The 13,526-nt window shown below is 37.7% G+C and overlaps 1 protein-coding gene and 1 long non-coding RNA gene across 2 annotated transcripts in view; both read right to left on the reverse strand.

The window, feature by feature from the left end:
- Positions 1–13,526, reverse strand: part of ATRNL1 (attractin like 1) — an 839,881-nt gene that overhangs the window by 798,348 nt on the left and 28,007 nt on the right. The window lies entirely within an intron of this gene.
- Positions 861–12,866, reverse strand: LOC118525170 (uncharacterized). Its single transcript, XR_004912009.2, has 3 exons — positions 12,793–12,866; positions 1,329–1,428; positions 861–1,223 (listed from the first exon to the last, which is right to left on the reverse strand). It is a non-coding gene; the product is annotated as an uncharacterized LOC118525170 (long non-coding RNA).

Below are 13,526 nucleotides of genomic sequence, written 5' to 3' on the forward strand. Positions count from 1 at the left end.
ACTCGCACCACGCGCCCCCTGAGCCCCACCAACGAGAGCTGACCCGGCCGGCTTCGCAGCTTCAGCAAAAAGAAGCCTTTCCCGTCGGCCGTCTACAGCTGCAAAAGTGCAGCGCTTTTCCCCCCCCGCGTTTCCCCTCCTCCGCCCCATCCTCCTGCCTATTTCTTCTTTTTTTCTTAGAAAAACTCCAACAACACACAAAGAGCTGAGCATGTGCAGCAGGCAAAAGTCTTAAAGGCACCGCAGTCCGACACGTTGTGGGGTCCGCAAGAACTGGGAGGGGCGGGGGTTAGGGGCCGTGAGGGTCGCGGAGCCGTGGCAGAGGAGGGACTTCTCCAAGGGGGAGCCATTTCCGCGGAAATGATGACTCCGCCGCCCCCAACAAAGAGCTACGAGGTTCTGAGCCTGGGGCGCGCCACCCCTTCCCGGGCTGCCTCGGAACCCCAGGTATCTCTCCCTTTTCTGCTTGTCAGTGTTTCCTCCTCCATCTGGGACAATATTCTGCCTTGAAAAATATTGCAACATCTGGGCTTTTTTTCAGAAGAGCAGAAATGATGCCCAGAAAAGAGCCGTTTTCCTTTCTCAGCTGCAATCTTTCCTCCTTTAGATGACTTTCCAAGATTTGATGGCATGTGCTGAAATTTTTGCTTTGTACTTTTGTGCCTTCTCTAAAAAGCCTATTTCAACCCTTGAGAAAGGAAACCGAACACAAATTGCAGCCACGTATACTCGAGTTACAAGCAATGTAATGGGATCCCCACCAAAGAAGAGCAGACAGTATGAAAAAGAATTTGAAATCTACCGAAGGCATTTCTGACAGCAAAAGGAGAAAAAGTTTTAGTTGTAATCACACAGTCATATTATTAAGATTCAACTCATGTTTATTTTGGGCATAATGTACCCACGTCATCTCTTTTAATCTCTTTTATCCCCACTTTGCCCATGAAATCCTCCATTAACCCCATTTTGCAGATGAGGATAGAGGGACTCAAATGTTGAAAGATTTGTCAATGGCAAGTTGGGGGTAAGTAATGAACGGAGCTTTAAACACAAGTCCTGTGACTTCCGTCAGTCCTGTGTCTTTTTCCACTAGTTACCAGGCTATTTCTATTAGCAGTTGCTTTGTTCTACTTTGTTGAATAAAATGTAAGTGTTGGCTTGGTTTGCAAATACCTCAGCAGTGACTTAAGAAGGGAAAACAAAGGTCCAGAAAGAGGTGGCTCCTTTGAAAGGAAAAGGGGAAAAAAAGAAAAACATGATTTTCATTAATATAACAAACAAATCACAATTCCCCCATAATATCAGTACTAGAAATGTCATCCTCAAACCTGAAAATGAGGACAGCCCCTTCTTCCTTTCACATCTTTTCTGTATCAGGATGTTCCTTAGAGACTACTTGGGATGAAGGAAGAAGAGGAGGAGAACATTCTGGGGGGAAAAAACAAAAACAAAAGGATGATATTGTTCTGGATCACACCTTTTAATTTCCATGACTATAAAATCCAGAACACTTGCTAGTAGTGGCCATACATGAACAATTTCTGCTGCCTTCTCATAATATCAGTACTAGAAATGTCATCTTCAAACCTGAAAATGAGGACAGACCCTTCTTCCTTTCACGTCTTTTCTATATCAGGATGTTCCTTAGAGACTACTTGGGATGAAGGAAGAAGAGGAAGAGAACATTGGGGGGGGGGGGGGACAATTAAAAGACGATATTGTTCTGGATCACACCTTTCAATTTCCATGACTATAAAATCCAGAACACTTTCTAGTAGTGGCCATACATAACAATTTCTACTGCCTTCTCCATTCTTCTCTCATGCCAGCCAAAGTTTAAAGTGAGCCACATCTTTCTCACATCTAATGTACAGTTGCTTTCAGAAATGTGGAAGGTAGCCAAGCTCTTAAAACAGTCAGTGAGTGTGAAGGTAATTCAAAGGGTACACTGGAACCCCTCTAACAAGAAAGATCACTGCTCAGCCACATACTGACTGTAGCCTATATTCGAGCAAAAGATTTGCCCATTAAAAATATGTATCTTTTAATCTCGTAACCACTATAATCAGTTCAGTACTTCACGTTACACTGAAGAACATGCAACCCCACAGTCTTCCTCTCAACTTTGCCTTTAGAATCAAGCTGAATATGCTAAATCTATATAAAATTACTCTCATGAGGATCTCACAGGATTACCACTTGCCCTATATCCTATTTTTATTCTTTCATATACTCTTTTAGTCAACATTTACTGAGTAACTATTAATGAATTTAAGGAAGAGAAAACAAAGATGAATAAAACATGAGGTTCACCCCTGGATAAGCTTATCTATTACCTATTAGGCTCAGTAGATTGGGAGTTCCTTATACAGTTAAGGGTCACGTATTTTACAAATGTAGACACAGAAAACTTAAGTGATTTACAACAATCACACAAAAAGTCAATGATAAAGCTTGCCTAGAATCTGGACTAATGTTTCAGTGTCTTCTATGATCAAGAAATTTTAAAGCTCCAACATGGTTATCTCTTTTTTCTAAAAAAGTAGAGTCAGCATCCTAGTAGTGCTATCCGACACTATAATAATTCATAGTATTGGTAATAGCAGTCATAAATCCAGCAGAAAGGTGAAAATTTACTCCAAAGAGGTAGTGGAGGGAAAATCAGTTTTACTGAAGTAGGATGAAACTATTAAGATTGGAATTACCTATTACAATTTCTCCAAGGGGAAGAGATAAGAAAAACGTATTTGTTTTCTCCACAATTAGCCTTATATCAGGACCTTTAGATATTTGGGGAATGTGTTTCATTTCCATTCATACCACCTAACAATGGTACTATAAAATGATGGGCAAGAAGCTAAGACTTCACATTGCCAAATTGAAGGAAATTCACATGATTTTATAAGAACAAGAGAAATGACAGTTCCACTGATCTTTTGATTGCAACTCAAAAAGTTAAAGATCCTATTTGGACTAATGAACCAAAGCAGCCCCTTCTCAGTTGCTTGACTAAAGAATGATCTCTATTGTTCACCATTTGGCTCATGTGAGGCTTCTGAAAGCAGCCAAGATAATGAGAGCTGCAGATAGCCTGGCCACAAGAGCCAGAAGTGCATTCGTTCAAAGGAATCCTTAGTATAATTGGGACAGTATTTTTTTTTTAAGATTTATTTATTTATTTGACAGAGAGAGACACAGCGAGAGAGGGAACACAAGCAGGGGGAGTGGGAGAGGGAGAAGCAGGCTTCCCGCCAAGCAGGGAGTCCGATGCGGGGCTCGATCCCAGGACCCTGGGACCATGACCTGGGCCGAAGGCAGATGCTTAACAACCGGGCCACTCAGGCGCCCCTTGGGACAGTTTTTTTAAGACACTGATAGAGCATGGATGGTCTGTGGTACTAGACAGTAAAGAAAAAATCAACTTTAGGTACTCATTAAAAAACTATTGATGGTATTAAAAATATTCATGTGGCTATGTGCTGAAATACCAACCTTCTCCCCACCAAAACCTAACACTCTGCTTTTCTTCTTCTCTTGGATTCTATCAGTTTCTCTTGCTGTCACACTTGCAAAAACACACATACACTCTGATCCTGCCAATTTTTCTACTTAACACATTTCAAACATATTGTTATAAGTAAATCCAAGGAAATAATTCCAAAGATTCTAAATTCACAATGCAGGGCTATTACATTTTTTTTTAAGATTTTATTTATTTGACAGAGAGATAGAGCATGCACAAGTAGGCAGAGCGGCAGGCAGAGGCAGAGGGAGAAGCAGATTCCCCACTGAGTGGGGAGCCTGACATGGAACTCAATCCCAGGACCCTGGGATCATGACCTGTGCCGAAGGCAGACACTTAACGACTGAGCCACCCAGGCACCCTATTACATTTTTTTTAAACTGGGAAATAAAATGAACATACTTCAACTTTCATCCTAAATATTCAGACTTATTACCCCAAAAAACATTATTGCTAGTAGTCAGTTGCAGAAATTTGTCTTTCATGAAATTTAATTCAATAAAAATATGGGCTAGGACTTCCTGTTAAACATAGTAGACTAAGTATGAGCATTTACCTCTGCTCCAAACTCTACCAACTTGACAGGAAAGATTTTTTTTTTTAATTTTAAATTAAAAATTTTATTTTTAAATTAAAAATTAATTTTAAAGATATAAACTCACAATAACAAAGAAAATGAGAAAATGAGAAAAGAACCAATTAGTTGATAAGAGGTGTCAATGCACTTGAAAGTGTCAGTGCATTTATGCCTACAGAGATGAATAACAGTAAGAAAAAAGCCTGAAGAGCCCAGGACTCAGAGGTAAGAGGTACCATAAAAAGTAGAGGTAAGGCTCAAGGATGAAAACAGGGAGAATAGTTGAGGGAAATATAAGGGCCCATGGTCCCCTTCCTCACCCCAATCAGCCAAAGATGACCCCAGACCCAACCTTGACAGGAGGTTAAATCTCTTAAGAAATTGAATCCTAGAGGCTCCAGACTTAGAGCACCAGCCATAATGGAAGGAAGGAGTGGGAGTGAGGTACACAGCTGAAAATGGGGAAATTAGGTAAAAATCTATATATTGAATGGGGGATTTCCCTACCACCTTTTCCTACCTGTTCCCAGAATACCTGCAGCCAACCGAATAACCCCCAGGCAGAAAATTGAAGGATACTTATCTGCAGAAATTGAGTAGTCCAAGAGAAAATATATTGTCAATTGGGGGTCTCCAAGCCAAATGGCAAGCCAACCTCCAGCTCACCCCATAGTGAAGCCTGCTGAGTCAATAAGTCTCACCCAATCTTTTTTGTTTCATGACTCTCTTTTAAATACAAACAGTAAGGATTCATCATTAGATATAAAAGAAACCAAAACAAACAGAAAAGGAAATTAGAGGAAACACAGTCAAGTGACAAGGGAATATTTATGCAATCATAAAACAAGACCTTGAGGGGCACCTGGGTGGCTCAGATGGTTGGGCATCTGCCTTTGGCTCAGGTCATGATCTCGGGGTTCCTGGGGTCGAGCCCTGCTCAGTGGGGAGCCTGCTTCTCCCTTTCCCTCTGCTCCTGCCCCAACTCATGCTCTCTCTCTCTCCCTCTCTCTATCCTAAATAAATAAATAAAACCTTTTAAAAAAAAAGAACTGGATACTCTTTAATAAACAAAGGACATTCAGAGAACAAAAAATAAAAAATGAAAATAGGGTAGCCAAAATTAAAATACAAGAAAAGAAAGTTTAGAAAATAAAGTCTAGGAAATCTAGAAATTAGAATAAAAAGACAAAGTTTCTCCTCTTATCAAAGAGGGAAAAACTAGAGGAAAAAAATTCACTAATGATTATGCATAATAGACTCTATCTTAAATTAAGAATTTATAATATAGTACGTTTATTAATGTGATAGTACATTAATGCACAACTCCTATGTAGGAGAAAACAAAATTTGTTTGTATCATCTTCAACATAAGATTTCCCAGAACTGAACTGAGCCTGCATATGAAAGACCCACTATAGCCTAAAACATTGAATTTAAAGATTCACAAATGGAAAAAAAGGGGGTAAAGGCAAATGGAATGTATTAGATTGAAATTATATATAGCATTGAAATTCTCAACAGCAAAATTAGAGGCTAAAGTAAACAGAGACAGAAGGGAAATTATTGTCAACCTAGAATTTTATACCCAGCCAAGCTATTGATCAAGTATGAGGATAAAGACATTTTCAGACACACAAACATTTGTAAAACTTACCTTGTAGGGTACCCTTCTTTAGAAAATTCCTGGAGAATGGTAAAGAGAGAAGAGACTGAACATAAAAGAATTGTAAAGAGATATCCTAGAATGACAGACAGCTGTGCCTCAAACCAACAGAGCAACCAGTCCAACCTGGATCAGAGCTGGAGAGGGAGGTATAACTAGGAAAATAATAGATATGTGTGCTTAGAACAGTTTGAGCTTTGTGGGGAAAAAAAATACTAATAATATGTGACAGTTCTTGGAGTATTTGGGAGGAAAATGGAATAAGCACACAGAAAACCAAGTAAATGAACAAAATGAAGCAATCATTGACTAAGAAAAAAAGGAAACTTGTACAAGATGGTTTATCAGTAAACAATATTTACTATATAAACACTATTGATTTATCAAAAATTTATAATATGTCTACATTTTAAAAATGGTAGAAGGGTAAAGATGGGTGGGGTTAAATCCTTAATTACTTAATAAGAAGTAATTGCATGTCCAACACTGATCAATCTAGAACTAGCAGTATAATCATACTACACTGAAGAGTTGAAAGCTGCTTTGTCTTAGGAAATAGGGAATAGGGGCAGAAGATGCAGCATTTTATTATAAGGCTTTTAGTACTCTTTGATTGAAAATTAAAATTTACTTCTAAAAAAATCATAATAAATTAATTAAAATGTGGGTTCATAAAAAATTTAAAAGGTGGCATATGGCCTAAGACAAAAACTTGGGTTTGATTTCTAATTCTGCCTCCTATATATAGATTACTCTTGCATGACCCATTAACCTCTATGCCTCAGTTTTCCCACCTATAAGATGGGAAAATCAAACTACCCATCAATGTCCATTTCCAAGCTCACATGAAGGTCCAAACAGACAATATGAAAGCACACAATAAATGGTAAAGCACTATACAAACTTTGATATTTAACGTTCATCAAGAACTACTCTTAGGAACAGAATTCATTCTAATCCATGGATTGAATTCATGGAATTGAATTGAAAGAGATTTAAGTTTGATACAACACAAAAATAAAAAATACAAAAACATAAAGAAACAGTCAGAGCTATAAGAAAGTCTCATTATTTTGAAGATGGATCTAGTCCATTTTACAAATGAGATGCTGGGACCCAGAAAATTGAAGTATCTTATCCAAACTCACACAGTGGCAGAGCTAAGTCTAAAATCCTAGTTCTTCTGGAATGCAATGCCGTTTTCTTTGTCCTATACCTCATAATTCAGGCTAATGGGAGACATGTTCAGGTTAATTTATCATCCATTCTTAGTTCCAGAAAGGCCTTCCAAAGCTCTGCAAAGTAACTTGCCCAATGTCACACAAGTTAGTGACAGCAGAGGCAAAACTAAACTGAACAAAGGACAGACAGCCAAAGAATGAACCTTGAACCTGAAACCTGGAACCAAGCGCAAGTTAACTGGCAGAGCTAATGGCATATATTGAAAGCTCAGCTCAGAGTCTGCAACATAAAAATTATCAATTAATACCCGTTAACTTGTTGACTAAATTTCCTGCCTGAGTATGGAGAGAAAAGCCAAAAAGAAAATAGGCATATTTTGAAAAAAAATGCAATTAGACAAGCCAAACCAGCAGCAAAATTCCTCTTGAAAATGGAGATGTAAGAATTTGATTTACCAAACAGGAGGAGGATGTAAGAAAAAAGAAAATAGAGGAAGAAAAGGCATGGCCCAATGCCTGACAAAATGTGTCAAGAAGGGATGCCTAAATTTGGAACTTTCCAACTTATTGCAAGACACCTACGAGGCTTCCCTATCCTCTCCTCACTGGGGTAATGTTGAAAGGAATGAGGACACCCAGAAGATTAAAAAGGTGAGAGACCTTTTCTCTCTTCTACGCCCAGGCAATCATTTGCTGTCACTTTCCTTCATGAGAAGGGAGAACAAAACTCTTTTTAAAAAATACAATTCTGATGGGGTGCCTGGGTGGCTCAGTTGGTTAAGCAACTGCCTTTGGCTCAGGTCATGATCCTGGAGTCCCAGGATCGAGTCCCGCATCAGGCTCCCTGCTCAGCAGGGAGTCTGCTTCTCCCTCTGACCTCCTCCCTCTCATGCTCCCTCTCTATCATTCTCTCTCTCTCTCAATAAATAAAAATCTTTAAAAAAAAATAAAAATACAATTCTATCAATAAAAATGAACAAAAGTCCAATTTGAATCAGATAACAAAAAGGAAGTATCACACTCTTTTATTTTCAGAAGTCATAATTTTTCCCTAAATAGGTAATTCTAATTTCTCAAGATGACTCTAATATTAGTAATCACTCCACTATGCTGCATCATGCATCTTACATTCAGACAAGCCAACTTTAAACGGGGTCATACCCTGGAAAGTAGTGTCATTGAACACAGGGAGGTACTTGTGATTTTGAGTAACAGAAAGGATTCTTTTAGTTGTGAAAAAAATCCAGCTGCTACAATCACACTCCTAAGGCATCGCCCACGTACAGATAAAACAGGTAGAATCTCTGTAAACCTTTGGTGAAGCTGAGGTTTGTTTCATGTTCCCTCTGAAGAAAAAGCAGGCACAGTAAGAGAAACAGGAAGTACTTAAAAAACAAAAGCTCCCGAGCAAAATAAACAATTCATAAGAACAACATACTAGCTTTTAGAAAGCTGCTTGGGGTCCTGACACAGGAAAATATGTTTATGTTTACAAGGAAAAGAGCATGAAAGAGAATTATGGACCTTCTAATCAGGAGAAACGAAGCATCAGGATGCAGCGAGGTTTCCCTGAATAGAGCTCAGAGACAAAGAAGAACTGCAAAACAGCACATATATAGAAAAAGAAAAATATCTGACAAATGATAGCCAGGCCCCACAAATCCTGATAACACGACATTCTACTTATTAAAAACATCAGTCTTGGAAGACTCCAGGCACAGTAATTTTGAAAATGTACACAAGTAAATTAAAACCAGCCTTACAATTCTTCTTATTGTAAGTCCCTCACCCATGTCCCTCTGCAAAGCTGATGTGAAATTTTAAATTAAATGAAAAAAAGTCAACATGAACATTGCTGATTTTAAGCAAGACCCCCAAGTTTTCCATTTTTTTAAATTAGAATGTAGTCTGAAAGTCTTTTTGCACATGAAGAGGACATATTATTTTTCTAGGAAAACTGGCTCTTCCAAAAACAGAGAAAATGTTTTATTCACAACAAGAAAGCATGTGCAAGAATTTTGTTTATTAAATTACCTAAACCACTTGATAGCAGACATTTTTAAAATATTTTATGGCCATGTTTTTTCTCACTGGACATAGTCCTTCAGTTTAGGAAGGTAGCACAAGACTGTGCCAAGAGAACAGAACTCAGAGCCAGGAGACCCAATCTCCACAACTAAACAGTATATGCCTCACTCACCCGCAGTTCCTTCGTTTGTAAAATAGCAAGAAATATTGGCCCTCCTTGAATGCTGTTGGGAGGATTAAAATGCCAAATGATGTAAAATGTTAAAGTTATTTTTTAAAACTGTGAAGCTCTACTGGATGGTGCCTGCTTTTATTTCTTCCTGGAGAACCCTGTTGTAGGACCCAGAGGGGCCATGTGATCCTAGAGAGCCACAGAGCAAGCTTAGTAATTCCTCTGCATCTTGATGCCCATCACATTTTTCCCAGGTGGCAGCAACTTCACAGCCCATTGCCTTATGCCAGATGAGGTTAGTGACCAACGTGTGGGGGGACCACGGCGACCAGAGAACAAAACACACTACCACCGCACTCTGGGGAAAACTTGGAACTCAGTGGTTTTGTCCTTTAATTTAAGGATTTGTTATATTGCAAATGTTTTTAAAGAGCTAACACACTTAGTTTGTACCAGTCATTAACATCTTAACATGAATGACTGTACCTATTTCCTGAGAATAGTTTTGATCGATAAGGAATATAAGAAAAGTATAAAGATATATCACCTCCATTGCCATCCCCAACAACCCGCCCCCCACCCCAGGACACACACAGCACACACCTAATATGAATATTCCTTGACTACTACCTGGCCTGTTCAAAGGAAAATGAATCTTAGAAGTCCTAACACCCTTTAGTGATTTAGTAGAATATAATGTCCACGGAAGAAATGTTTTTATTTTTCAAAGAAGGCCAATGAAGGAACAAACACAAAGGAATTAAATACTGATGGGGAGATTTTAGACAGAGTAGCTCCTGGATGAAAGATTTGACATGTACCTCAAGTCAATTATAGAGGATAGCTACATACTTCCAAGTGGAGATTGGGCTACAATGGGACTTTGGCATCTCTGACTACACGATGAATGAATTTAAGGGGAGAATTAGAATGAAAGGTTAGGTCTTCACTAGGAAGCACCCTCCCCAAACCCAAGTCTGGCAGGAATCATCAGCAACAGCCCTGACTATTTTTAATGGCTAGGAGGATGCTTAGGGAAATGTCTATCACTAAGATCACTCCAAGACTCTTCTCATAAATAATAATATCATTACTGACAGATTCTTGGCTCAACTGATCTTCTTTTAAACATGCAGACTAGTCAAAATGAAAACTTATTAGAGAAAGACTGGAAAGGGTGAAACTGGAAATGATCACTCAAAAGAAGAAAAAAATCAACCTCATTAAAAGGGAAAAAATATGGGCGATTCTGAGCTAGCCAGACACCAAAAATATGTATGAATAAACAGCAAAGCAGCAATATTGTGGTATGATGCCGTTGAGGGTGCAGTAACTCAAGGGAAACCACCAAAGAAACCAGTGCTAACCCCCTACATGCTCACAAGGTTTGTAGATGCCCAACAGTTCTGGCGGGTCTACAATGTTATATGAGGTGGGAACATTTCCCCTGGCTTATGATCAGTATATGCCCTAAAGCCTCAGGACTTCCTAGTGCTCATTATTTTTATTCTAAGTCTGTTGCTGCAACTGCTATCCTCATTCATATGAATACCTAATCTTTCTGAATCATCTTAAACTATCTGTAGCAATTATCCTATGATTTAAGTTTCTAAAGTTAATTGTTAAGTTAAAAAAAAAAAGACTCTTTTATACTAGTTTAAATTTTTTCTGCTTTTTCATTTTATCATGTGTCCTTTTAGTCCTGAATTATTAGAAAATATAAATTAAAATGTCCAATTATCCTTGTCTTTAACGTGTATTATTTTATAGCTCTTATCAGATTTCTACTCTTTTTACCCCAACTAAAAACTCATTCACCCCTGGGTTTTAGATTGCTCCATTGGCTATAATTATTTTATCTGACCTTGTCTAAATTATTGTTTATCTGTCTCATTTTTGAGATGAAGAAGGTACATGGAACATGCCACTCAAAATTAGAATGTGCATTTTGTAAAAAAGAACAAAAATTGATCACAATATTTTTGACAAACCAGGCTAGTTTCTTATTATTGATTACCACTGTTCTTTAAGCTGTATTCTTTGAACTATTTGTGATGGTGTCTACATATTTTCCAAAGGGTTAGACCTAATTCAATACCCACAGTGTATTGTTTAAATTATTTCTTTCTGAGATGCCTTAGAATCATAGAATTTCTTTTTTTTTTTTTTTTTTGTCTTTAGGAGTTATCTACTTTATTTTATTTTATTTTATTTGAGATTTTTAAAATTCTGATTTTATTTATTTTTTTTATTATGTTCAGTTAGCCACTGAACATTAATTTTTGATGTAGTGTTCAATGATTCATTATTTGTGTATAAAATAATAGAATTTCAAGGTAAATTTCTACCTTTGGTATGTTCATCTACATGCCTAAGTAAAATGTCTAAGTACTTACAGATTTCCGTGATTATGGATTTTGAATAATCCACTACCCCTTTACCATCTGCACTACATAATTATGAGGGATAAGCCCGTAACTCCTTCTGAGGAAAATTATCCTTTCCATATCCTCCACTGATAAAGCCTACTTAGGCAGCCATGTTTTGTACACATGATTCTGCTCTCTTCTGCCACAGATAATTAGCACAGAGGCATATGCCAATCTGGGGGCAGCCAAACCTTAGGCTCACCACAATTTTGCAAGGTGACTTGGCGCAAAAGCTCTAATCAAACAGGAATGAACTAGGGCAATCAAATTCTCACTTTTGGGAATTTGAATTAGGAAATATAGAAAGAGGGGCGCCTGGGTGGCTCAGTCGTTAAGCGTCTGCCTTCGGCTCAGGTCATGATCCCAGGGTCCTGGGATCGAGCCCCGCATCGGGCTCCCTGCTCTGCAGGAAGCCTGCTTCTCCCTCTCCCACTCCCCCTGCTTGTGTTCCCTCTCTCGCTGTGTTTCTCTCTGTCAAATAAATAAATAAAAAATCTTTAAAAAAAAAAAAAAAGGAAATATAGAAAGAATTAAGCAATCAAGAGCAGAAATTCAAGTTGAAAATTTGTGCAGAAAGAGTGAGACTACTGGGTAGAGAAGGGGCAAAAAAGGTAGAGCTCAATTTATGAGAAGGTTGAAATTATGAGGAAGAAAAATTATAAATGGCAACTGTAACAAAGAGAACAAGATGAAGAGAAAAAAGGCAATTTACTTGTGAAATAACAGATTTTTCATGGATTTTTAAAAAATCAAAATTTAGCATGAAAACTCCTATATGACCAAAAGATATCTTGTGCTTAGGATGACATTTCAATTTTTTGAACTTTGAATTTACACAGGTGAGTATTTAGTCATTCCAGGGTCATTTTCTTTCTTTCTTTTTTTTTTTAAGATTTTATTTATTTATTTTATTTAGTGGGGAGAGAGGCAGAGGGAGAGAGAGAATCTCAAGCAGACACCATGCTGAGTACAGAGCCCTATGGAGGGCTCGAGCTCATGACCCATGAGATCATGACCTGAGCCGAAACCAAGAGTAGGATGCTTCACTGACTGAACGGCCCCACCAGGGTCCTTTTAAATACATTCTAACTAGTATTTCTAAAAATCGATACCATAGTTAAACAACATCTTTGCCAAACTGCCTAATATAAGTAGCATCCTGTAAATGCATGTATTTGAAGAGTATTAATAAACACAGTTCTTTAAATTTGCTACTTACTGTCGCTCTTTGCTTGTTGCTCACACCGCTGGTGATAGGCATTAGATATAATTTAGAAAGACTATTTGAGTATCCAGCTGATGAACAGTCCACTTTGGCCTGAATAGCTAAGATCTTTGCCTCTTTGTCCACACAGAGAACATTTTCCAACCATGTACAAGCTGTGTCAGGACTTGCCTTAAAAGTAACATTTTAGATCAAATTCAACAAACAAGAATCTTTTTGTTATGTTAAAAATAGAGATAACCGGAACTTTTCCAATAAATTTTATAAAAATCTCCAGATGTGAACTTCACTTCAGAAGACAGTCTGTTCCTAATTTTAAGGGATTTGATTTGTTTTGCTTGTTTTACTGCAGAAACAAATTTCCCCTGGCAATCAGGGTTGATATTTCCTTAAACTATTTTTTTCTTAATTTTTCCTGTGAAAGGAAAACTATTTTAATTGGCATTTATCACAAGATAGAATAAGAATCATTTCAGTTCTCAAATTTTGGAAGAAACATTTCCCATCTGTTTCAATAACCCCACTGGTTAATTATATTGCCAAGAATAATTTGTCACAAACAGAAAGACCACTCTTTGGAGGAAAACTCTTACTGCTTTATCTTATATCACATACTGATTAATGAGCAATTTATAGAAAACTTATGATAGTAGCCGATGCCAATCAGTTGTGATTCCAAATGGAATCACAGAAGGCTGGTTAATAATTTACATTGCTATAAAAACAGG

The sequence above is a fragment of the Halichoerus grypus genome, chromosome 7 (assembly GCF_964656455.1).
Source record: "Halichoerus grypus chromosome 7, mHalGry1.hap1.1, whole genome shotgun sequence".
NCBI lineage: Eukaryota > Metazoa > Chordata > Mammalia > Carnivora > Phocidae > Halichoerus > Halichoerus grypus.